The following is a 23,121-nucleotide window of genomic DNA, read 5'->3' on the forward strand; positions in this document are numbered from 1 at the left end:
TAAATATCTGACATGTTTAAATGGACTTAATGGACTTACGGGATCTCTATAATAGAATGTGTCCAGTCAGTGCTGACCAAAGAATCTGTGCCATATGACCACCTTGGTGGGTTACTGGCACCTAAATGATAATCATAGACTCAGCAATGAGGTGCTCTGCCACCATGGCCGCTCCTGTACATTTCTCAGAAACTTGCCATTTCTGGACTCTGCACAGTTATTCATAGGCCATATATCCCCAGGCAGGCCTTATTCTTTCTGTGACCACATTTCTCACCTATAAAACAAAAGAGTTTTAGTAGAAAATCTCTAAGAGTTTTTTTTCTAACTTTAACAGCTGTATGGTGTTATGATCTCTACTTTTGATTTATCTTTCCTTTCTCCCATATATCCTTGAGAAATCCCAAGAATGAGGAAACTGGACCCTAGGTGACCACTGCAACTTACCAGAATATAAAGTATTCTCCTCTCTTTTCTCCAAAGCCAAATGTAAGAGATTTGCAAAAGCTCCACTGGGACAAACTATGTTTCTGAATCACTCACCCTAGTTATTTATTTGCATTAAAAATTAGTATTGCACTGCGTTTATAGAAACAGTGTTTACAGGTTTAGCATGGATCCTGACCATTAATGGAAAAATAAATTAAAATTCCTCCTCTACCTAAAGAATCTTGGCACACTTATGGATAAGACTTGTGTTATTAAACAAGGCTTAGAGGAGATGCAGGAGACTGTGTCCTTGACGAAACTGGGTATCTGTTATCTGATAATGTATCTTATCATGAGGTTCCCAGGGAATTGACTTGCAAATCAGAGCTCAGAAGCCCACAGGGGTGGACAGTAGAGCTGTCTGGTGAGCAGAGCTGGGGAATAAGAAGAGGAAAGATGAGAGAGCTCTTCAGACATTAGTCTCCCAGGGGCTTCCAAGAGCTGCTTCTCAGATGAGATGTTCTTAACACAACTGCACTTGGTGATGTTCCTCTGGGAGTATATCCTCAACTACCCACACTTCCTGCCCTTGACCAGATTTTCTGCTCTGGGAATACATGGGAGTGGAGGTGGGGGGTAGTGGAGAGCAAGGACCAGAGTGATCAACACGTCTGCCAGTGTCAAAGGTCTCAAGATTTGTTCCCGATTAAATGTGGCACTTTGGTGCACCTTCCAGGCTGCTTCCTCTAACAAAGACAGGTATAAGTCCACACGTTGTTTCAACCCACACTTACTGAGCACCTACTCAGTACTGTCCTGTTGATGGGACAACCTAGCAGAGCCACAGGCTCCTTGGCAAGAAATTATAATGCAGTGGTCAGACCAGTTAAACACAGGGTGCTGTGGGAGCACAGTGGGGGCCCTGACCTTGCCTGGCCATTAGGGAAAATCTGGGCAGCATCTCTTAGGCCAGCCGCTGACTCAGTCTCTATAGACGGTGTCCGCTTGAGAGAGAAAGAGCAAGGGGAAGTAAGCAAAAAAGGTCATTTACAATTCTGCCATTCATAAATTTGTCCATAGCTTTTTGGAAGGCATTTTTTTTTTTTTAAAGATTTTATTTATTCATGATAATCACAGAGAGAGAGAGAGAGAGAGAGAGAGAGAGAGAGGCAGCGACACAGGCAGAGGGAGAAGCAGGCTCCATGCAGGGAGCCCGACATGGGATTCGATCCCAGGTCTCCAGGATCGTGCCCTGGGCCAAAGGCAGGCGCCAAACCGCTGCGCCACCCAGGGATCCCTGGAAGGCATTTATAGTTCCTGCCAGCACTACCTCTTGGGGGTGATGAATTCCAATAAGTTCCAATCCGTTTATTACTCACTGTGAGAGAAATTGCTTCCTTTTATGTCTGGAACTAAACCTGGGTCACGTTTCACAGGATATCTCCTAGTCACAGAGTTTCGGAATTTGGTAAGTCTGTGCCCCACGCATCCTCAAGATTCTTGGTTCTGTGGACCCTCGTCCCTACCCCTCCTGGCCTTCAGCCTGAAGAGCCTAACCTTTCAGCCTGTTATCCCCATTTTATTTGTCCTTCTCTGAATCTCTGGTTGTCATGGTGGCCAGCCCATCTTCAACCATCCTGTTTCACAAGAAAACACAAAAACTGCTTTGTATAAGCGAAGACTTTTTGCTTTCTGTTTTGGAGAGTACTGCATGGGAACACAAGATAACTGACTGAGAGTCACTCTGGGGCAGGGACCCCACTTCTGAAGCATCTTTGTACTGCCATGATCTCACGCATAATCTATGGCATGATTGGCACTTGAAGGATGGACGCCTGTAGGGTAACCCAAATAAACGAATATCCTGAGTTCTGGTGGGTCCCTGTGTTCCATCATTACTGAGAATACAGATCCCCATACATTGCACTTAGAGTTCTGATTTTTTAAAATTTCTAACCTTTTTAACCTCTCACTAGAATTTTAAGTGTTTCCTCAGTGTCACTACTTTTTACTGCCTGGTGGGGTGATCTTTTTATATTGCTTTCTTTACAAAAATTATTGTGTTTTTATGGTTATAAAGTGGAAATGTTGATTTTAGAGCATTTGGAAAGGCTGAAAGAATAAAGTAGAAATGTAAAATCATCCACGGTTTAACTACACCTTAACACATTTCTTCTCAGTCTTTTCCATAATACATATGTAATTTTTTCTTTTACAAAATTGGAATCTTCCTGAGCATTGTGCATTGATTTTTCTCATGTAATACCACATCATGAATATTTTTACATGTCAGGGAATATTCTTTGAAGACATGTTTTATTCTTTTATTTATTTTTGTTCTTGTTATTTGTTTTTTTTTTTAATTTTTATTTATTTATGATACACAGAGAGAGAGAGGCAGAGACATAGGCAGAGGGAGAAGCAGGCTCCATGCACTGGGAGCCCGACGTGGGATTCGATCCCGGATCTCCAGAATCGCGCCCTGGGCCAAAGGCAGGCGCTAAACCGCTGCGCCACCCAGGGATCCCTGTTATTTGTTTTTTAATTGACGTATACTTGACATGCAAATGTGTATTAATTTCAGGTGTACAACATACTCATTTGACAACTATATACATTACGCTCTGCTCACCACAAGTGAAGCTATCATCTGTCACCATACAATGCTATTATAACACCACTGAGTTCCTATGCTTTATCTTATCCTCATGACTTACTCATTCCATAACTTGAAGTCTGTATCTCCCACTCCTCTTCACCTATTTTGCCCATCTCCCTACCTGCTTTCCATTTTGATGACCACCAATTTGTTCTCTGTATTTACAGGTCTATTCCTGATTTTTGGTTGTTTCTTTGGCTGTTTTTTTAGATTCCACATGTAAGTGAAATCGTACAGTATTTGTCTTTCACTGTCTGACTTATTTCATTTAGCAAATACCCTCTAGGTCCATCTATGTTGTCACAAATCTTGAGATCTCATTCTTTTTCATGACAGAATAATATTCTATTATAGAACATATATAATAGATATTATATACAATAGAATATATATAATAGAATATTATTCAGATATGGTATATATCATACCATTATATACCATATCTTCTTTATCCATTCTGGTATCAATTAACAGGTGGGGTGCTCCCATATCTTGGCTATTGTACATAATGCTGCAGTGAACATAGGGGTGCATATCTCTCTTCTAAGTAGTATTTTTGTTTTCTTTGCATAAATACCCAGTAGTGAAATTACTAGATCATATGACATTTCCACTTTTCATTTTTTGGAGAACCTTCATACTTTTGAAGATATCATTTTAAATGATTATTTGATAGTTTAACAGTTATTCTTTCTTGGATAGGTCAGTTGTTTACAGTGTTTTGTTATCACATCTATTTCTATTTTTCTTAATATTGTCATAATCTACCAGGTCTGATTATTTCCTGTCCACTAGACATAACTAGAGTGCTTTATTTAACTCAGTGATCTCCAAAGTGAGGTGCGGTCACTCATTATGCAAGGGGATTGGGAATGTGGAAAGAAAATATTATAATATATTATAATATATAACATATAATATAATATATTATATAATATTATAGCTCTGATTTTTGTTCTTATTTTATTTTCTATTTCCTAATGCCTGTTTGAAAAATCCATATAGTATGCCGGTATAGGAATACATGCATGTAATCTAATAGTAAGTGGCCATATTCAGAAGACCCAGCTCAGATTTTTTTTTTCCTAGAGGGAATTGCAATGAAAATCATTTGGTGACCTAAGTCATCAAGAAAATTTGAAACCTTTCCTTCTCTTGGAGTTTTCCTGAAGTTCTAGGATTTTAGGGCAAGCTGGATTATGAAGGCTCTTCCAAGTTTTTGTGATTCCACATGAATTTTAGGGCTGTTTTTTTTTTTTTTTTTTTTTTTTTTTTTTACTATTTCTATGAAAGATAGCAAAAACAGAAATGAGAGAGGTAAAATCATTATACATTCTACAGAACAAGCTAGAGGCATCATATTTCCTGATGTCAAGCTATGTTTCAAAGCTGCAGTAATCAAAACAGAATAGTAGTGGAATAAAAACAGACACAGACTAATAGAACAGAATCAAGAGCTCAGAAATAAATCCATGCATATTTGTCAACTAATCTTTGACAAGAGCCAAGAACACACAAGACAGTGGAAGAACAATCTCTTTAATAAGTGGTGCTGGAAAAACTGGATATCCATGTGCAGAAGAATAAAATTGGATGCTGATCTTACACCATACACAAAAATTGACTTGAAATGGATGCAGGACTTAAGTGTAAAACCTGAAACCATTAAACCCCTGGGAAGGAAAGAAATGTAGGGAAAAAGCTCCTTAACATTGGTCTCAGCAATGATTTTTTTGGATAGAATATGAAGAGCACAGGCCACAAAAGCAAAAATAAACAAGTAGGACTACATCAAACTAAAAAGCTTCTATATATCAAAGGAAATAATCAGCAAAATGAAAGGCAACCTATGGAATGGGAGAAAATATTTGCAAATCATGTATCTGACCAGGGATTAATATCCATATGAATTTTTATAATTGGTTTGTCAATTTTTACAAAAAAATCCCGCTACAATTTGATTGGGATTACATTGAATGTATAGATTAATTTGGGAGATTTAACATCTTAACAATATTTAACATATTAAGGCTATTTAACATCATAGCAATCTTACGATTCACTCACTCTCTTTATTTAGATCATCTTTAATTTCTATCAGCAGTGTTTTTTAGTTTTACTAGTATAGGTCTTTCATATCTTTTGTGAGATTTATCCATAAGTAGTTAATTTTTTTATGCTCTTCTAAATAGCATTGATTTTTAAATTTCAGCTTCCAATTGTTTGTTGCTAGTTTATAGAAACACAATTGATTTTTGTATATCGATCTTATATCTTGAAACCTTTCTAAACTCACTCATTAGTTCAAATAGCATTTTTGTAGATTTCATTGAATTTTTCTACATAGATAATCATATTATCTTTGAATAAGTACAGTCTTAACTTTTCTTTTCCTATCTGAATGACTAATTTCTTCTTGCCTTAATGAACTGGCTAGAACCCATAGCAAAATGTTAAATAGAGATGGTGAGACTGGGTATCTTTGTCTTATTCTCAATATTAAGGCAAAATAGTCCTTCACATTTAAATATGATATTAGCTATAAATTTTCCAGATCTGCCCTTAATCACATTGAGGAATTTTTTTTTAAAATTCCTATTTTGTTGAATGTTTTTATCAGGAATGATTGTGTTGATTTTGTCAAATGTTTTTACTGCATCAATTGAAATTGATCATACAATTTTCTTTTTGGTTTGTTAATGTGGCAAATTACACTGATTTTTTTCTAAATGTTAATCTAACCTTGTCCTCCTGGGATAGACTCTACTTAATAATGATGTATTATTCTTTTTGTGTGTTGTTAAATTTGGTCTGCGAAAATTTTGTTAACTTGTTTGAGTCAACATTCATGAGGTCTGTTAGTCTAGAGTTTTCTTGTAATATCTTTGTTTGCTTTTAATAACAGGATAATTCTGATCTCATGGAATGAGTGGGAAAGTTTTTGTCCTTTTTCATTTTCTTCAAGGATTTATGTAGAATTGATACTATTTTTTCCTCAAATGTTTGGTAGAATTCACCAGGGAAGCCATCTGGATTTGGAGGTTTTTTCCTGGGGAAATTTTTAACTACAAATTAAATTCATTAATAGTATCTGAGACTTTCAGGTTATTTCTTTCTGAGTGAATTTTGGCAATTTTGTCATGCAAGGAATTTGTCCACTTTATTTAAGTTTTCAAATTTATTGTTATAAAGGTATTCATAATATCCCCTATAATCTTTTTAATATCTGTAGAATGTAAAATGATTTTACCTCTCTCATTCCTGTTACTGCTAATTTGTATCTTAGCTCTGTCTCTTTATTGATTAATTTGGCTAGTGGCTAGAGGTTTATAGGTCTTCTCAAAAAAAAAACCAGCTTTCAGTTTCATTGATTTTTTTCTGTGTTGTGTTTGGTTTCTTTATCCACTGATATTTACTCTGATCATTATTATTTCTGTTCTGTTTACATTGGGTTTTATATCTATATTTTTGTAGCTTCTTAGGGTGGAGGCTGAGGTCACTGAGTTGAGACATTCCTTTTTTTCTAATAAGGCATTTGGTACTATAAATTTCCCCCTAAGTACAACTTTAGCAGCATCTTGCACATTTTGTTATGTTGTGTTTTCACTTTTTTTCAGTTTCGAATACTTTTTATTTTTTCAAATACTTTTTAATCACACTTTTGATTTTTTCTTTGACCCACAGGTTATTTGGAAGTATGCTTTTTATTTTTTAAGTATTTGATAAATTTTTAGAGTTCTGCTGTTGGTTTTATAATTTAATTCCATTTTGGCTGGAAAATACACACTGTATGAATTCAATTCATTTAAATTTGAGACTGTTTTATGCTCCAACCATAATTTGAGACTTATTTTATGTATATGTTTCATGTACACTTGAAAAGAATGTGTATTCTGCTGTTGTTGAATGGAGAGTATTCTATAAATGCCATTGAGGTCCACAGGCTCTCCACTCTGAACGCTCTAAACTCTGGAAGTCCCCTGAGCTCTGCTTGGCTTCCCCTGTTTTTCTCTAAGGTCTGGAAACCTTCTTGAGGCAATAATAACACCCACCTCATTTGCTTCCCATTCTTCAGGAATCATGTCTGACATCCAATGGCTTGAAAACCAACCTTCCTTCCTTCCTTCCTTCCTTTCTTTCTTTCTTTCTTTCTTTCTTTCTTTCTTTCTTTCTTTCTTTCTTTCTTCTTTCTTTCTTTCTTTCTTTCTTTCCTTTCTTTCTTTTCTTTCTCTTTCTTTGTTTCTTTCTTTGTTTCTTTCTTTCTTTGTTTCTTTCTTTCTTTCTTTCTTTCTTTCTTTCTTTCTTTCTTCTTTCCCTCTGCTTCTTTGTTTCTTTGTTTCTTTCTTTGTTTCTTTCTTTGTTTCTTTCTTTGTTTCTTTCTTTGTTTCTTTCTTTCTTTCTTTCTTTCATCTTCAAAAATATTGTTTATTTCAGGGAGGGGGTTAAACCCAGCCCCTGTTATTTCATCTTGGTCAGAAGTGAAAACTATAAATAGTTTTTTATTCAGTTAATGTTGCCAGTCTGTTTCCAGATAAAGTCAGTTTTTAATATAAATTTAAATATTAGGGATCCCTGGGTGGCGCAGCGGTTTAGCGCCTGCCTTTGGCCCAGGGCGCAATCCTGGAGACCCCGGATTGCATCCCACGTAGGGCTCCTGGTGTATGGAGCCTGCTTCTCCTTCTGCCTGTGTCTCTGCCTCTCTCTCTCTCTGTGACTATCATAAATAAATAAATTAATAAAAAATAAATAAATATTATAATAAGATGACTCTCAACAGGTTCTATTTTTAAATCAACTTTACTGGGGAATAAGTCACATGGTATAAAATGCACACATTTTCACATTTTAAGTGATCATTTTAGTGAGTTTTGACAGATGTGCAAAGCTGTTTGACCCTATTCAAGAAATAGAACATTTCTATCATCCCATAAAGTTCCTTTCAACAAAGTTTTAATGTACAATTATGAAAGTCAGTTGAACTCTATGTGTTGATTCTTGAGTGAGGGAAAGGAGCCCACCAAGTGGATTGACTCCCCTTCTTGCTTGCTCCGGATTTCACTCTACTGTGTTATCTCCTTTGCCTAGGTAGACAGACCCATATGTGACTCTCCACAAAATGAATTATTGGACCTCAGGAACTGGGTGATTTTTGTAAGTAGGCAGGGTTCAACAATCAACAAGATGAGGAATTGTTTTGGGAGCTCAGTGCTCCCCCTTGACAGTCATGGGATGCCTTAGGCTATAACATACTTTCTACCTTGGACCCCTGGGGACCTTCATTTCTGCGATTTTTGAGGTCATTTGTTATACAACGTTATTGTCACAGTGATTAATTGATATATGGTGTTTGATAAATATTGCTGGACTCCTTTCCAAAAATGTACTTATATTTATACTGTCCCAAGCTTGCCAAACTGAGTATTATTTTTATTTTTTCCAGTTTTATTGAGATATAATTGACATACATCACTGTATAAGTTTAAAATGTACTGCATAATGTATTTTTATTTTTAGCTTCTGAAACTTTAATAGGCTAAATCATATTTTCATTATTGTTTTGTTTTTCAGAAACATTTCTGAACTTCCCAGGCACCTGTGAGCCATGCTGGCATAAAGCATTAATGGGTCTCATTTCCCTTCTGGTGGGTGCACCTGAGGGAACCCTGCATGGCAGCTGGTTGTAGAAGAAGCCAAAAACAGAAGCTGACAGCAAATCATAAAGCCCCTGGGATCATGTCCTATTTAAATAGATCACCTTGTTTCCAAACATTCATTTATTTCCCTTTTTGATTCTTTCTCCTCCATTTGTAATCCTGTATTTCCGGTTTCACAGTTTTCTGGTGTTTATCATGTGTTAGGCACTGTGTTAGCCACCTTTGGCACCACATCCTATAATAAGCAAAGCTGCCTATAAGCCATTCTACTCCTCTCCTTGCTCTTGTATAGCCTTCATCTGCCCCATTAGCTTTGGGCTCAGAATTCATATCCTGGCCTTGGTTACTGTGTTGCTCCCTGAATCTCTCCTAGCCTATCAGGGACCTGAGGGCTCTTCCTCAAACCTGCCTCACTTGGCACATTGAGAGACAGGGGCAGCAGCAAGGAAGTCCTGCGGTAAGTGAGGGAGACTGGACCGTGAGGGCTACTGACCTTTTTTCATATCTGGACCTCCCAGCTGTCTTCATTGGTAAGGATAGATATGTTTCTATATTTTTATTTACTTGTTAAGCCTCCCCTCATATGCATTTTCTGCTCATGTTCTTTGTCTACTTATCTACTGAGGTCTTGAATTTAAAAAAATCAATTTATATGAATTCTTTATGTAGCAGAGATATTAAAGCATTTCTGCAATGTTTGCTGCAAAATTCTTTCTCTGTCCAATATTTGTTTCCTTGGCTTTTGCTATAAAGAAGATATGTCTTCTGAGTGTAAAGTCTGTACCCATAAATAAGAAGGGCCATATTTAAATGTGTGTACCTTTCTCTTATCTTTACATAGCCTATAATATGTTTTCTCAGACAGTTTAAGTCTCACTCTGGAATGCTCAGATTAGCAGCCAAGGATGTGTTCAGGAGGAGGGAGAAATTGGATCCCTCAGTGGCAGGAATGGCTAATGACATTTTCTCCCTGATGAGACTCTATGGTCCACTCTTCATTTATGCATTCTAAAATATTTATTGAGCATCTACTCTATACCAGGCACCACTGCCTGGGACATTTCGGGCCTGGTTTCATGGTCACTGAGATTTAATTGAGTTTTGATGAGGTGGATGAATCATACATTATATCGATAAAGTTGAGTATTACCTTAGTCGCATTCTTAGAGTTATTAACCTTAGGGTCTATGGAGACGATTTTGAGGGAGCAAGGAAGATATAGTCCCTGCCCTCCAGAGGTTCACAGAAGATTGGAGAAGGCATTCAGTAAAAGACAATTACTGGGAGCTGGGGCAGGGGCTGTGATGGAGAATGTGGGATGGGGGCTGGGAGCTTTCCAAGAATATAGCAGATTTGAGGGATCAGGAAAAGCTTCTTGGAGGCAGTAATTTCCAAATTGAGATCTGAAGAATGAGTAAGACTGGCTAAGAGAAGAGGGCTGGAAGTCATGGTTTTTTTGTGAAGGCAACAGCTCAAAAAATTCTTGGGGTAAGAGAGAAAACTTGTGCCTTTGAGAATCTAACATGCTAAAGAGTGCCTCGTAGAGGTAGTGTTTGAGAAATGGGTCAAATATTATCATCATTATTCCTTGAATTATTTGATCTCTTTTTTAAAACTCCCCCACACTTTGTAAAATATGCCACCATTATCATTTACCATTGAAAAGGAAGTTGGCTAAAAAATCAAGACACTTGGTTTTTACTTCTAGCTCTGCTATGAAAGAGCTGTTTGACTTTGATGAGTTTAAGGACCTATTCTGGGCTTCTGGCTTGTGTCCAAGGACATCAGGGACCAGGCAAGGTCATGTCCCAGAATGACATACTGCGACTACATCTCCTGTGTTTAGGTTTGGCTACTGAGTGGAATTCTTTCCTCTCTTCTTTCCATTCATCAGGTCTGTGTCTAATGCACAAGGGAGGCTCCTGACCCTGAGAACACTTTCAAGCAGTCAGAGTCCAAAAAAGAGGGTTTCCCCAAACCCAGGGAGCCAGATCCTCCAGCCAGAATCTGAACAGTCTGGCTGTACCCTGCTCCATTTAGTCTTGCTTGTGGGCTATTGATTTCCACAGACAGGAGTCAAGCCGATGAGTTAGAGCTCCTGGAGGGGGACAGGGACCGCTTGGGGGATTCTCCAGGCAGTGCCTAGTACATTATGGGTCCTCGGTTAATATTCATTGAAGTTTCATTGAGGTTTGATGAGATGGATGAACCATACAATATGTCAATAAAGTTAAGTATTACCCTAACCACATTCTTAAAGTTATTAAAAATGTCAAGAGCAGGGTGATTTATTTGCTCATTCTATGGAAATATTGCAAAGACAGTATGTATAAAAACGTGCAGGGCTTAAATGATAATGATTTATTTTTCTGGCTCAATCTCAAGCTTAGTGTCAGTGACTGTTTCTGACGTTGCCTGCCTCTTTGAGGTCTTTAGTCTTTTGACACCATTTTTGGTCCTTAAGAGCAATGGGAGATTGTAGTGCAGGCTGGAGGTTCAGGAGCTGATGCAAATTCATTCTCCAGCTGTCCCTGGTCTCTGGACGATGCCAAGCAGCCACCTGAGTGTGACCTTTCACATTTGACATCATTGCCCTAGAGTAAGAGATGCTTTGGCAAAGCTCTGGCCCTGAGCTGCGACCTGAAAAATGTGGTTCCTGGTCTGACATAGCATGTCTCCCAGGAGAATTCTAAGCACTAACAAGTGGGAGCTCAGGAAAGAGTGAGAATTAGAGTTATTTGCTCTGGGGATATGTGTTCACATCGACTCCCTTGCGTCTGATCTGCAGCACAGTTTGATGTGGAGTAAGGGCTCCCGGCAGGGCCAGCCTTAAGATTCTGTACCCTGGGCCTCCACCGCAGCTTCTCCAGGGCACAGAGAGACTCTGAGCCTCAGGGTGCGTGCTTGTGTGTCTAAGACCGCACACTCCACGGGGCAGGTCTGCACAAACAGCTTTGCAGGGCCGCAGCCAAGCACCCTGTATAGAGAAGCGCTTGGTAAAAAATGATCTTGATGCTTTGTAATAACTATGTGATTAAAAACCACGTGAAAAATGACAAGAGTTAATACCAAAACACAGCCTTGCAAGCTCATGCGCAGCATCAGCAAAGCCTCTGCCTTCGGCCCCCTCCCCAGCTGCTCACAGGTGCCCACACTCTCTGGATATGCCCTCTAGACACACTGCAGCCAGGGGCTTTGTGCCGGAGAACCCTCCCTGTGTTTTCCTCCGGCCCTGCCTTCCCTGCCACCATCCCAGCACTTTGCACCACTCTCAGCCTCTAGGGGGCACCAGAGCTTGCACATAGCGAGGTGGATGCTTCTTGAGACAAAAGAGGAGGATTTTGGCTGCCAATTTGTCTTAACATTGTGTAAGGTCTGTCTTGAGGCAGAGGAGGCCATATACAGACCGGAATCAGGGGGTGCATTGTTCTGGCTGCCCTGATGTTATTGTCAAGGGACTGATGGTCGTCCACACCCCAAGGTAATAGGGAGCCAGCTTCTGGTGCCTTTTGTATCTGAGAGTCCAGCCCATGGGGCCAGTGGTTGGGAGAGCCACTGTGCCTTTTGAGGTAGGAGGTTTCCCTGCCCCTGCCCCACACTGCCTGCTTGCCTGGGAGCCTCACGCACTGGAGAAACAAAAGGTGTCAGAGAAAAAGGCCAGTGAGGATGACAGAAAGAAAGGGAGGAAAGGTACAGGAAGAAAGAAAGAGAATGCAGGCAGAGGGGCAAAATCAAGAATGAGACGGAGAAAAGCTAATGTATGGTGATTGTTCTAAGCAGTGTTATGGGTTTTGGAGCAAAACAATTTGTAGGAAGCAAACTTCCCCAAATGTGAGTACTTAATAAAGAAGAAAACAGAAGGATTGATAATGGGAATTAGGCTAATGAATAAACAAGCTGCTTAAAAAATGGGTTCCTTTCGCAGTCCGTTATTTTTAACTTAGTGGCAATTTGCATACTAGTTAATTTGCATATATTAAATACTGCTCCCCTTTTTCTCCTTCCCACCTCCTCCACTTCAGAATAACATTTCATTACGGTGCTGCTGGGCCCGAGGACTTGGAGGCTCTGGAGAGTTTATTAATTTATCCAACACATGCTGTGTACATTTTTATCACTTGCCGCACAGTGGACCCGGTATCTTTGAAGTCATTAACAGCATGAGGGGTGTTCTGCTTGAGGTATTCAAAAGAGAGTGAGAAAAGCCAGCCTGCAAAAATGTTCCCCCAAACAGGGAAAGATCATGCATGGATTTCTAGGAAGACAAAAATGAGCAATGGATGACTCTCATCTGCATCAGAGAACCTCTGTTTTGTTTAACTTTTATTATTATTTTTTTGAATTTCAAATTGAAATGGAACTGATTCCCAGTGGGACACAGATTTCCAAAAAGAACTAGGCACACATGATTCCTTCTGCTGCTGCCCACAGTGGAAGGCGGAGGAGAGCATGGCTCTTTGGGAGCCTCCACTACTGCTGATGGGAATAATGAACCAGGAGATGAGGATGATGGGGTCCCCCTCCTGGGTGCTCCCTGGACTGTACTTCCTCTCACTGCCCTCCCCCAGGGAGCCCTCCCACCGCTGCCCCTTTCCCTTGTGACTTCTGACTAACTCAAGCGTCTGGTTGCTTAATTAATTGCTCTGTGGTGCATTGTGGCACCTTCCATGGGACTAGAAGAAAGCCACTGTGCCTATGTGAGGTTTTTAAAAAGTGGGTAGGTCTGGCCCACTTGCAATAATCTTATTACTGTTTTCTTATGTCATTTTAGCAGTTTGTTTCTTAGTCCTCCCTTCTATTGTCCCAGATGCTAAAGCTCAAGAGACATCCATGTATTTGCCAGAAGCTTATAGTTTTCCTCAGGTGCAAATGCAAACTAAAATGTAATTAACTAATTTATTCAATCACTCATTCATCAAATAGTTATTGAATGCCTACTATGTGTCAGATATTCTAAGCAAAGGGGATATAAAGTTTACATTCTAGTGGGTAGAGACTGGCAAACATATAAAGGATAAATGATACTAACCAAAAGTTATAAATGCTAAGGATTGATGGGGTAGCAAGTGACATGAGAGAAGGGGCACAGCTTTAGCTAGGGGTCATCGGGGACAACCTCTCCAAAGAGGTGACAAAGGAGAACCAGAAGGAGACAGGATTTATTCAGGGTGTGAGGGCCATCTCTGTGCTTGGCTTGGTCGTCCCTGGACTTATGGCCTAGTGATGTTACACGTAGCTGAAATAACCTGCCAATCTCCATGTTTTTGCCATCCTTCAATCCTGGGGCGGGGCTGGCTTGGTGAAGCAGCAGCTCTTGGGACCCTTGCACCATTCAGGTGACCTTCTGTGTAGGTTCAGATCCTCTCTACAGGAGCAAATTCCTTTAGAGGAGGCAGTGGCCAAACATGTCAGGCGGCCTGGGTTTAAAGATGACCAGATTTTCGACTTTGGGTAAATTACATAACCTGCTTGTGCTTTTAGTTTCCCAATCTGCAAAGTGGGCACAATAAATGTACAAGTCTGGCATGTAATAAAGGCTCAATAAATGTGCCCAGGTTTTACTGCCCAGGGGATAAGGAGCTAGACCATGCATGGGGAGAATGGAGACATTTTATGTGGGGTGTCAAATGTGTACAGAATAGAAAATCTCTCTACAGTAGTCTGTCGGTCAGTGCCTTGTGGCTTGAGTCATGGAATCAGACGGGTTTGGGGTTGAAACCCAGCTCCACTAACTTACTAACAATATTATCCTTGAGCAAGTTGTTTGATCTGATTATGACTCATTTTGCTCATTTATAATATGGGGATAATAATGATGTCTACCTTAAAGGGCTGTTATAAGGATTCATGAGACAGTATCTGTAAAGCATGTAACACATAAATGTTAGCTGGTACGTTTAATATTATTTCACTGCCCTGGTCTGTGGCAATAAACAGTTTGTCTTAATGAACAAAAAAATGTTAGGTTCTTCATATACTGTACTGACTCCCTCCCCTCCCCCAATTATTCTCTGAGCCACCATCTTCGCTCTCAAGACAGTGGCAGTGGCCCTCACTGGTGTCTCTGCTGCTACTCCTGCCCTGCTCGAGGGCCTTTCTCACACAGCAGGCAGACGATCTATAGAATATATGTTAGCTACCGAATGGTTTCCATTCACCCCTAAACTAAAATTCAAACTCCTCACCTGGCCTATAAGACTTGAATGGCCTATCCCTTGCTTATGTCTCCAAACTTAGCTGCCCTCGCTTCCCTGGCTGTAGTCCAGTCACACTGGTCTTCTCTCTGTTTCTAAACCTGCCAAGCTCATTCCTGCTCATTCCTGCCTTAAGGTCCTTGGACATGTCATTTCTTCTGCCCTTCCTTCTGTGCTTTGCGTGCTGGTATATCAGTGAGAGATTTCCTTTGACTCTGAATAACAGAAAACTCGGACAATAGGACTTCAATACATACAAGGGTTTTTGTTTGTTTGTTTGATGATTCAGTTAGATTTCTGGAAAAATGTGGCATTGGACACATTTGCTCAAAAATATCATAGACAAGATCCCTGAGACTCTGTCTTGGTTGGACACATTTGCTCAAAAATATCATAGACAAGATCCCTGAGACTCTGTCTTGGTTGTCTTGACTCATGGTTACAAGATGGCTTCCACAACACCAGGCATCATATCCATAATTCAGGTAAGAAAAAGGAGTTGAAGGGAAGCAAGAAAAGGTAGCACCATTAGGCTAAAACCCCAGCATATATATATGATATATATATCATTGGCCAGAGCACGGTCCCATTGGCTATATCTTGCTACAAAGAAGGCCGGGATAGTATATTTTAGCTACTGTGCTGTGACCCCGAATAAAATCATGGCTGGATACTTTCAGCTGGATACACTGTGGCCCTAAACAGAATAAGGAAGAAGAGGAAAAATAGTAGGTAGGCAACTAGTGGTGCCTATCACATCTGTCTTTTAATTTTTTAGGTCTTACCCATTTTCTCCTCAGAGAGGCTTTCCCTGAACACCTTGTCTAAGTATCACCCCTTCCCCCACTCTTCCTGTTTCCCTGTGGAGATTCTTTATGATATAATTGTTTACTTGTTTGTCCTGTATTGTGCTAGAGGCACCATATGGGCAGGGAACATGTCTTTTTGTCTTATCACTGAATCTCTAGAACCCAGCTGAGCACTGGGCATAAAGGGTTTCTCAGGAAATTATTCATCAAATGCATGAGTCAATCTGTTAATGAATGAATGTAGGATACCTTTAGTTTGTTGGAAAAGTTCTCTGTTCCTTTCTCTGGCTACCCCAATCAAGGGTTGCCCCTCAATGGAATTGCTAAAGAGAAGTGAACACAGTCAGCTAATGTCAAGAGTCACTTTGTTAAATTAAGAAATGACAATATCCAGAAAATGAATTGTTTGATTCTTATTCTCACACTTTATCACCAGCATTCAGCTCTCATTGGTTGAGAATTTCAGTAGTTGTGGGTGACTTGGGTGTGGCAAGTTGTAGAGATGTTGTGAATAATGGAGGGGATGTAGAGTCTAACAGAGGCATCCTTTGAGAGTGTTGGCTGTTATTCCCAAAATTTGGGTTGGGAGTATGCTGCACAATGACCATGTTTTCCCTTCTCCTTAAAAAACCAAACCAAACCACAATATATCGCTTACTCTGTATGACATGGATTAACTAATTAAATTCTCAAGACAATCCAAAGAAGGAAGCTGAGGCCCAGAGAAGTTAGTGGTTACGGAGTGGTGATGGAGTCTGGGTTGGTGGGTGATGGAGTAGCCAGGGCAACAGAGCCCATACTCCCAGCCAACATTATGCTGTAGTGCTTACTATTGTAATTTAATGCAGTATTTCTTTAGGGCAAATTGATAGTACCAAATGGAAACCTGTATTGTAGTATGTCCATGACTCTTTTATAAATGTCAAAATTTGGGCAAAAGTGAAGAAAATGACTCTTTGGTGTATCACTGCAGAGATAAATGCCTCAGTTGGGAGGGAGCTGCTCAGATACACTGGAAAACACGGAGTGGGGATGGTTCTGCAGGAACCTGTACCAGCCAGCCTCCATCCTCTTCCAGCCCTGGATCTATAATTGTAGCGCTAGCACCCTGAATTTAATTTCAGGGCTAATGCCCTGCATTGCTCCATTCTGTCTTTTCTAAAGGCATTTTAATATCACTAATCGATGCCCAGTGGAGTGATATTTTTTCCCCTGAGTGTTGCTCCAAAGCAAACCTCTTGGAAGAATGAAATTCTACAACTAATTTCAAAATGGGCATAGGATGAAGCCTGCTGGATTCTGATTTCTTAAATCAGAAAAGACTTGTAGCGGGGCGGGAATGGGATGTAGCTGTGCAGACCTGAATTTAAATCCTGACTCTGCAACTTGCCAGCCCTGTCACCTTGAGCTGGTTACTTAACCCTGTGAGCCTCAGTTTCCTTCCATTTACAAGGGATGAATTGACTTAACAAGGGGGGTATTGTGAGGATTGCATGTGATAATGTGTATCAAAAGCCCCAAGACAATGACATTCACAGAGTGGGGATTTAGACTATAAGAACTCCTTTCCCATCCCCTCTCAGATGTCTTCTGGTTCACTTAGTTGATGCTCTCTGATCCATCTTTACAAAGTAGACTCTTGTGTGGAGATAGCTTCAGGGAGGAGATTTGCTGAGCACTCTGGGTCACCCATCCCACCATCATTAGCATCCCTAATTTTCTAGCCATCAGTTCAGTACTGTGCTAAGTGGGGAGCCTCACAGCCTCACAGCTGACCAGGACATGCAGGGCTGGGGAGGACAGGAGGGGGCCAGGGGAAGCCAAAAAGGTGGTTAAGAAAAAAATGGTAAAAAGAAGGAGAAGGAGAAGAAGAGGAAGAAGACCCTGAGAAAAACAGGAGATACTGAAACCACTCAGCCTGAGCTTTCAGGCTGGCTTGAAGGACTTATTAACATTAGGGCACCAGTCAGGGGCCAGAAGGCATGAGGAGGGGTGGACCAACCATAAAGAGCCCTTGATGCAAGAGAGGGCTGGTCAGCTCCACTGCCACCTCGCTGATGGCCCACTCCCAGGTTAACAGCCTATGTTCTCATTGTGTCAGCTCAGAGCACTCACATCCCATAAACCCACCCACATTACAACTTTTCTTCATTGTGGGCCTGTCTCATATATACTTCTGCACCTCTTCCTGACAAGTAGCCTTATCTGGAAAATTGCAATTCTTAGGGTCCTCCTCCTAAAGTCAAACAAAAATCTGCTTCCTTTTAGCTCTTGCCCACTAGCTCCAGTGCTGCCAGTGCCAGGGTTCAAACAATGAGAATACTCACTATTTCAGGGGAGAATCTTTCAGATATTTGAAGACAAAGATCATCAGGCTAAGCACTTCTAGCACCTTTGTTTGCGATTTAATTAACATGGTGTCCAGCATCTTTTCCTTGTTCTTCACCCACCGGTGACCCTTTTCCAATTGGTTAGTGACCATCTTAAGCACAGATCTTCAGGATCATGGGGAGAAGAAAACAGGAACCAGTTCCCACTGAAACACTGCACTCTATATTCCTAGCAGCTTCCTTGGCCAGAGCCCCCCTACTACTGTGTGAATCTGAGACTACATGTACTCTCACACCTGTGGTCTTCTTGTTATGAGTTGTTCCAAGGTATGTCTCCTCATCCTCTACTTGTGCACTTGAGTCTTTTAATAGAACCCCAATGTTTAAAAAATATCCATTGAAATACTATCTTGTGCAGTTTTGTTTTTGAGAGAGAGAGCTGGCTGTGCCCATGCAAAAGCTGGGGGAGGAGGAGAGAGGAGAGGCAGAGAGAGAATCGTAAGCAGGATCCACGCCTGATGTGCATTGGACTTCACAGCCCTAAGATCATGACCTGAACTGAAATCAAGAGTCAGAAGTTGAACCAACTGAGCCACCCAGGCACCCCTTGTCAGATTTGAACTGATGCATCTCTCGCTCCAGACTGCTTTTGGCTTGAAGTTTCTGATGCCCCTCCTCAGCTTCTCCTCTCAACCTTAAGCCATGTAGATTGATCGATGGGCTCTAGAGGCCAAAAAATTAATAATACTTGATAAAAGTTTTGGACTAGATAAGACAGAAGTCAAAATTCTTCATTATATCATTCAGAGTATACTGTAGGATCTTATCACACATTACTTATCATCTCTGAATTTATTCAACCAGTTACAAATCCACCAAATGGTATATCATGAGGTCCACATCTCTGTAATTTGTTCACAAAATAGGAAATTCCATCAAAGACATTGTTAAAATTAATAAGCACTATATCTACTGCATCCCTTTGAGTCTTTCTTGTGGTCATCCCACCAACAAGCCTACCTCATGTCTTGTTCTTAGTGAGTCTAAGTTGTTCCCAGGGAATGAACATGCTCCCCATCTTTGAGTTCACATTCTTCCTATTACACAATCTGCCCAAGGGGTTGATAGAGACCATCTTATTCCTTTGAAAATCAGGACTTGCCCTTCTTCTAAAGGATATTAAAGACATGAGAATGGGACAAAGGAGACTGAGGTTACATTTTGTAGAAATAATTTTGATGAGGTATTAAGAATAATTCCCTTGCCGAAATTGTGCTAAAATTCTAAACAATGACCATGTCACATGTACAAGTCATTAATAAACTGGCTATGTATTTGGTGATTACCCCCTGTAGACCCAGGGGCAAAGATGTGGGTGAGGAGGTCACACAATAGCAAAGGAGTTGTTGCTGTGAATGTGTCACAGGCTAAGTCTTCCTTGTGGCCCTGTTGCTCCACGCTAGCTTTACCATCACGTTACACCAAGGTACCCTTTCCTCTCTGATGCTCTCTTGTCTGGGCTTCAGAGGGGGATGGGAATACTTTCCATCCCTATCTCACTGAGTCGTTGTGAGAACTCAGATGAAAGGCAGCATCGCATAGGAGTAAAAGGTTATTATTATGGCTTCTGGAGGAGTTTGTGACTCCAGGCGGGATCCACAGCTGTCAGACCCATGACTGCGGCTGTAAATACCGTGGGCTGTTGGAAGCACACACTGTTTGGGGTGGATCATATTCTCTAATTGGGTGTCACCTTTCACGAGCCAAGCAGCTGCCAAAACTGATTGCCTCTGATTTATTTTTTTGGAACTGATCAGCATATTGTTTTGTTAACAACTATCTGAGATTCAAGAAATCTTCTGAGTGGTACTACCTGAAACGTAACAGCTGGCTAGGGGGCTGTTTTGTGGTACACTCAAGTAGGATTTATGTGTTACAGGGATCCCTCACTTTTCAAAAGTCCAAGTTATGCCACTTTGGTTTTATGAAAAAAAAAAAAAACCCATCTAAGTACTTGTTTTCACTAACTGAAAGAAATCCAAGGAAGATTTTCACTTTTTACAAAAAAAGGCGAGAAGTGAAAATAGCGTTCAACATTTGTTTTGTAGCCTGCCATTACAGAGGCAGCACACACCCCAGCAGTGAGAGAGTGGCCCCGCCAAGCTCCCTCCTGGGGACCTACACTCCGTATCTCAGCATCTAGCTGCCACAGCTTTGAACTGTGTCTGTGAGCATCTGTGCTTTATTTATCTGGATTTATTTTGTGCATCCGTTAGCAGGATGTGTCCTAAAGTATCAGAAAAACCTAAGAGGTTATTTTTTTTGGGTCTGGGAATGCTCAACAATTTTCCCATATAAATTGATGGTAATTACTTCTTCACTCTTATGTGTGCCACTTTGGCTTACAAAAGACTTTGTAGGAATGCTCTTCTTTAGGATAGCATGGGAAACCTGTATTTCCTTCTTAGGAGCAAATGTGGTAATAAGCTTAAAAAGGTGAATCAGTGATTCCTCAATGCCTTCAGTACTGAATAGGTAATTTTCATATTTTGATGCAGAAAACACATCTTTGGATACATCTTTGGTTCTTTTTGGACCAGTATGACTCTTATGCACAAACTTAGTAGACTGCACTGAGCCCAGGAAGAGAGTGAAGACAAGACTTGATATTACCTCAATCACAAGACATCTATCCAATGCCTGTCATTCTCCCATCTACACTCCTATTCACCTATCCATCTGTCCATCCATCCATCCGTCCATCCATCCATTCATCCAACATTCATTAAGTATTTACTATGCACAAAACACTGAATGAGACTAAAATCTTTCCCTTGAGGAGTAAACAGTTTAGTATATGAGATAAATTGTATATAATTGATGATAAAAATGTTATTATAAGATCAGACAGAGATTGCTTCCAGTTAGATGGAACTGGGGAGTCATTTGAACTAAACTAAAACAGTTAGATAAGATTTAGATATATGGACATAGGAAATAAGGTTTTTCCAGGCGGAGGGAATCACCAAGGGCAAAAACATGAAGGAGATGAACTGTGGAGACTGTGTGGGGCTTTCCAGGAGAATAATTGGAGACAAACTGGAAAGGTAGCCCTAGACAATTGGACAGCCTAGAATTCCAGGCTAAGGACTCTTTACTTCATTCAGATGGAAATCCATTGAGGATTTTAAGTATATGTAAATGTGATCAGAACTGTGCTTCAGAACGATCACCCTGTTTACCAGTGCTAAAAGTTGGAAGCAAGATGATAGAGCTCTGCCTCCATGTCCTGCCCTCTGACTTCCATGTGGTAGTCACTGCTGCCACTGGTGGGAAGGAAGGTGGTGCCATTTAACCCTCAAGAAGAAAAGTGAGTGACGTGGGTCTGTGAGTTCCAGTCAGATCCCCTTTTCAGGACTGTCACACATCCACTCATACAGCAAGTGTGGGCTGTTGGTGGCTCACAGCTACATCCTCTCTGGGAATTGTCTTTGGCTAGAGAGAGATGCCCCCACCCCTACCACCAAGGTTATATTTTCTCCTTCAGTGACTATTTGATACAGATAGTAAAAAATGCCTGGTCCCCTTGTCTCAATGTGGAAGACAACTCTGAAAGTTCCAGCAGCTCCTGAGCCCCTTACAGGATCACCTAGGCCTCTTGTTACCTAGTGCACACTCAGCTGAACCTCTTGCACACACATCTCCATCTCAGAGTCTTTATCCAGGATTGATCCTGCAGGCAATGGGTCCTCCTCTTCCCCAGCTCCATCTGCTGTTGACCCATCTGGTGGATGGCTTGTTTCAGCCACATGTCATCTCTTTGGATAGGGGCTGGAAGTGGGCAGTGCTGCTCCTATTCTGCAGGATTCCTTCTGTGAATGCAGGGTTTTCTCTTGGTTTGGAAGGTCTCTGAACCTTCCCAGGCTGTGTTTTCCAAAATGTCTTCCATAGGATGTTTAAAGAGTTGCTTCTTATAAAAAGTGGTGGTCAAATGGGAACTCAGTATCCAGAGGTTAGAACTGTAGACAATGTTCAGATGTATTTGAATATAAAGAAGGGCCTCTTTCTCGAAAACCATATCAGGGATTAAGGGATTGTTGCTCTGTGCCTTTAAAGGGTTGTATGGGGCTGAAATGCTCATTTGTGAAGGGCAAGACCAGTGTGCACTTGGGATAATGGTTTTGATGCAAGTGTTGAAGGCTCATGTGGCTCAGCATCCATGCAACATAAACAATGAGACAAGCAGGTAGGGACTGTGGGGACCTGGAATCAGGCACATACCTGTCTAAAGGGGGCTGCTGCTACATGATTCCAGACAGACATTTCCACATGGGAGGGCTGGCCCCTGTGGCCGGACTTCAGATTTTGCAAGAGAAGCCAGATATATGTATTTTGAAATAATTTAAACTTCTTGAGTTTTAATTCGATTTTTAGAAAATACTGTTTTTGTGCAGCAAAATATGTCTACAAGCTGGATGTGGCCTGCGGGCTGTGGTTGTCTGCCTCTGTTTTAAACCACTGTACATGCTGGAAAGAGTGCCAGAGGCAAAAAAAACCAGTAAGCACATTTGTGTGTTCATTTCTAGAGGGGGCTCAGCCCAATAGTGGCCGACGGGAGGTCAGGGTGAGCTAGAGAAATGGGGGGTGGGCTGCTGAGCTTATGCATGAGCAGACAGCTGAAAACACTTCCAATGTGTATTGGCCTCTTGCCTTCATGGGGACTGGGGAAATCTTCAGGTTTTAAAAAAAATCTTATTTGCAAATTTACTTATTCCTTAAATTCCTTCTTAAAACATTGTTTTATGTTATTTAATCTTCAAGAAATCCTTCACGGATTCCCAATTGTACACGAGATAACAGTTGGCAGTTAAGTCCCTTTATATTAAGACTACATATGCAATTCATTCATTCATTCAGGTGTGAATTCCTTTATTTGACACATACACAAATAATTCTACAATAATTTATCAAAAGCTGTATTGTGCAAGCTACCGTATGAGGTGCTTCCAGTAATAGAGAAATGAATAAGATATTGTCATGCCTTGT

At 40.7% G+C, this 23,121-nt stretch overlaps 1 long non-coding RNA gene across 28 annotated transcripts in view; it reads left to right on the forward strand.

Moving 5' to 3' along the window:
- Positions 1–23,121, forward strand: part of LOC144293854 (uncharacterized) — a 441,703-nt gene that overhangs the window by 307,259 nt on the left and 111,323 nt on the right. For 13 of the 28 annotated variants that reach the window (XR_013361217.1, XR_013361191.1, XR_013361189.1 and 10 more), the window contains one exon: positions 8,657–9,553. The exons of 8 other annotated variants lie outside the window; for them this stretch is intronic. This is a non-coding gene — a long non-coding RNA (uncharacterized LOC144293854). Of the gene's footprint in view, positions 1–3,255; positions 3,308–8,173; positions 8,240–8,656; positions 9,554–23,121 lie in introns of those variants that run through there. 7 more of the 28 variants (XR_013361194.1, XR_013361192.1, XR_013361195.1 and 4 more) reach the window with 4 other exon arrangements.

The sequence above is a fragment of the Canis aureus genome, chromosome 22 (assembly GCF_053574225.1).
Source record: "Canis aureus isolate CA01 chromosome 22, VMU_Caureus_v.1.0, whole genome shotgun sequence".
Taxonomy (NCBI): domain Eukaryota; kingdom Metazoa; phylum Chordata; class Mammalia; order Carnivora; family Canidae; genus Canis; species Canis aureus.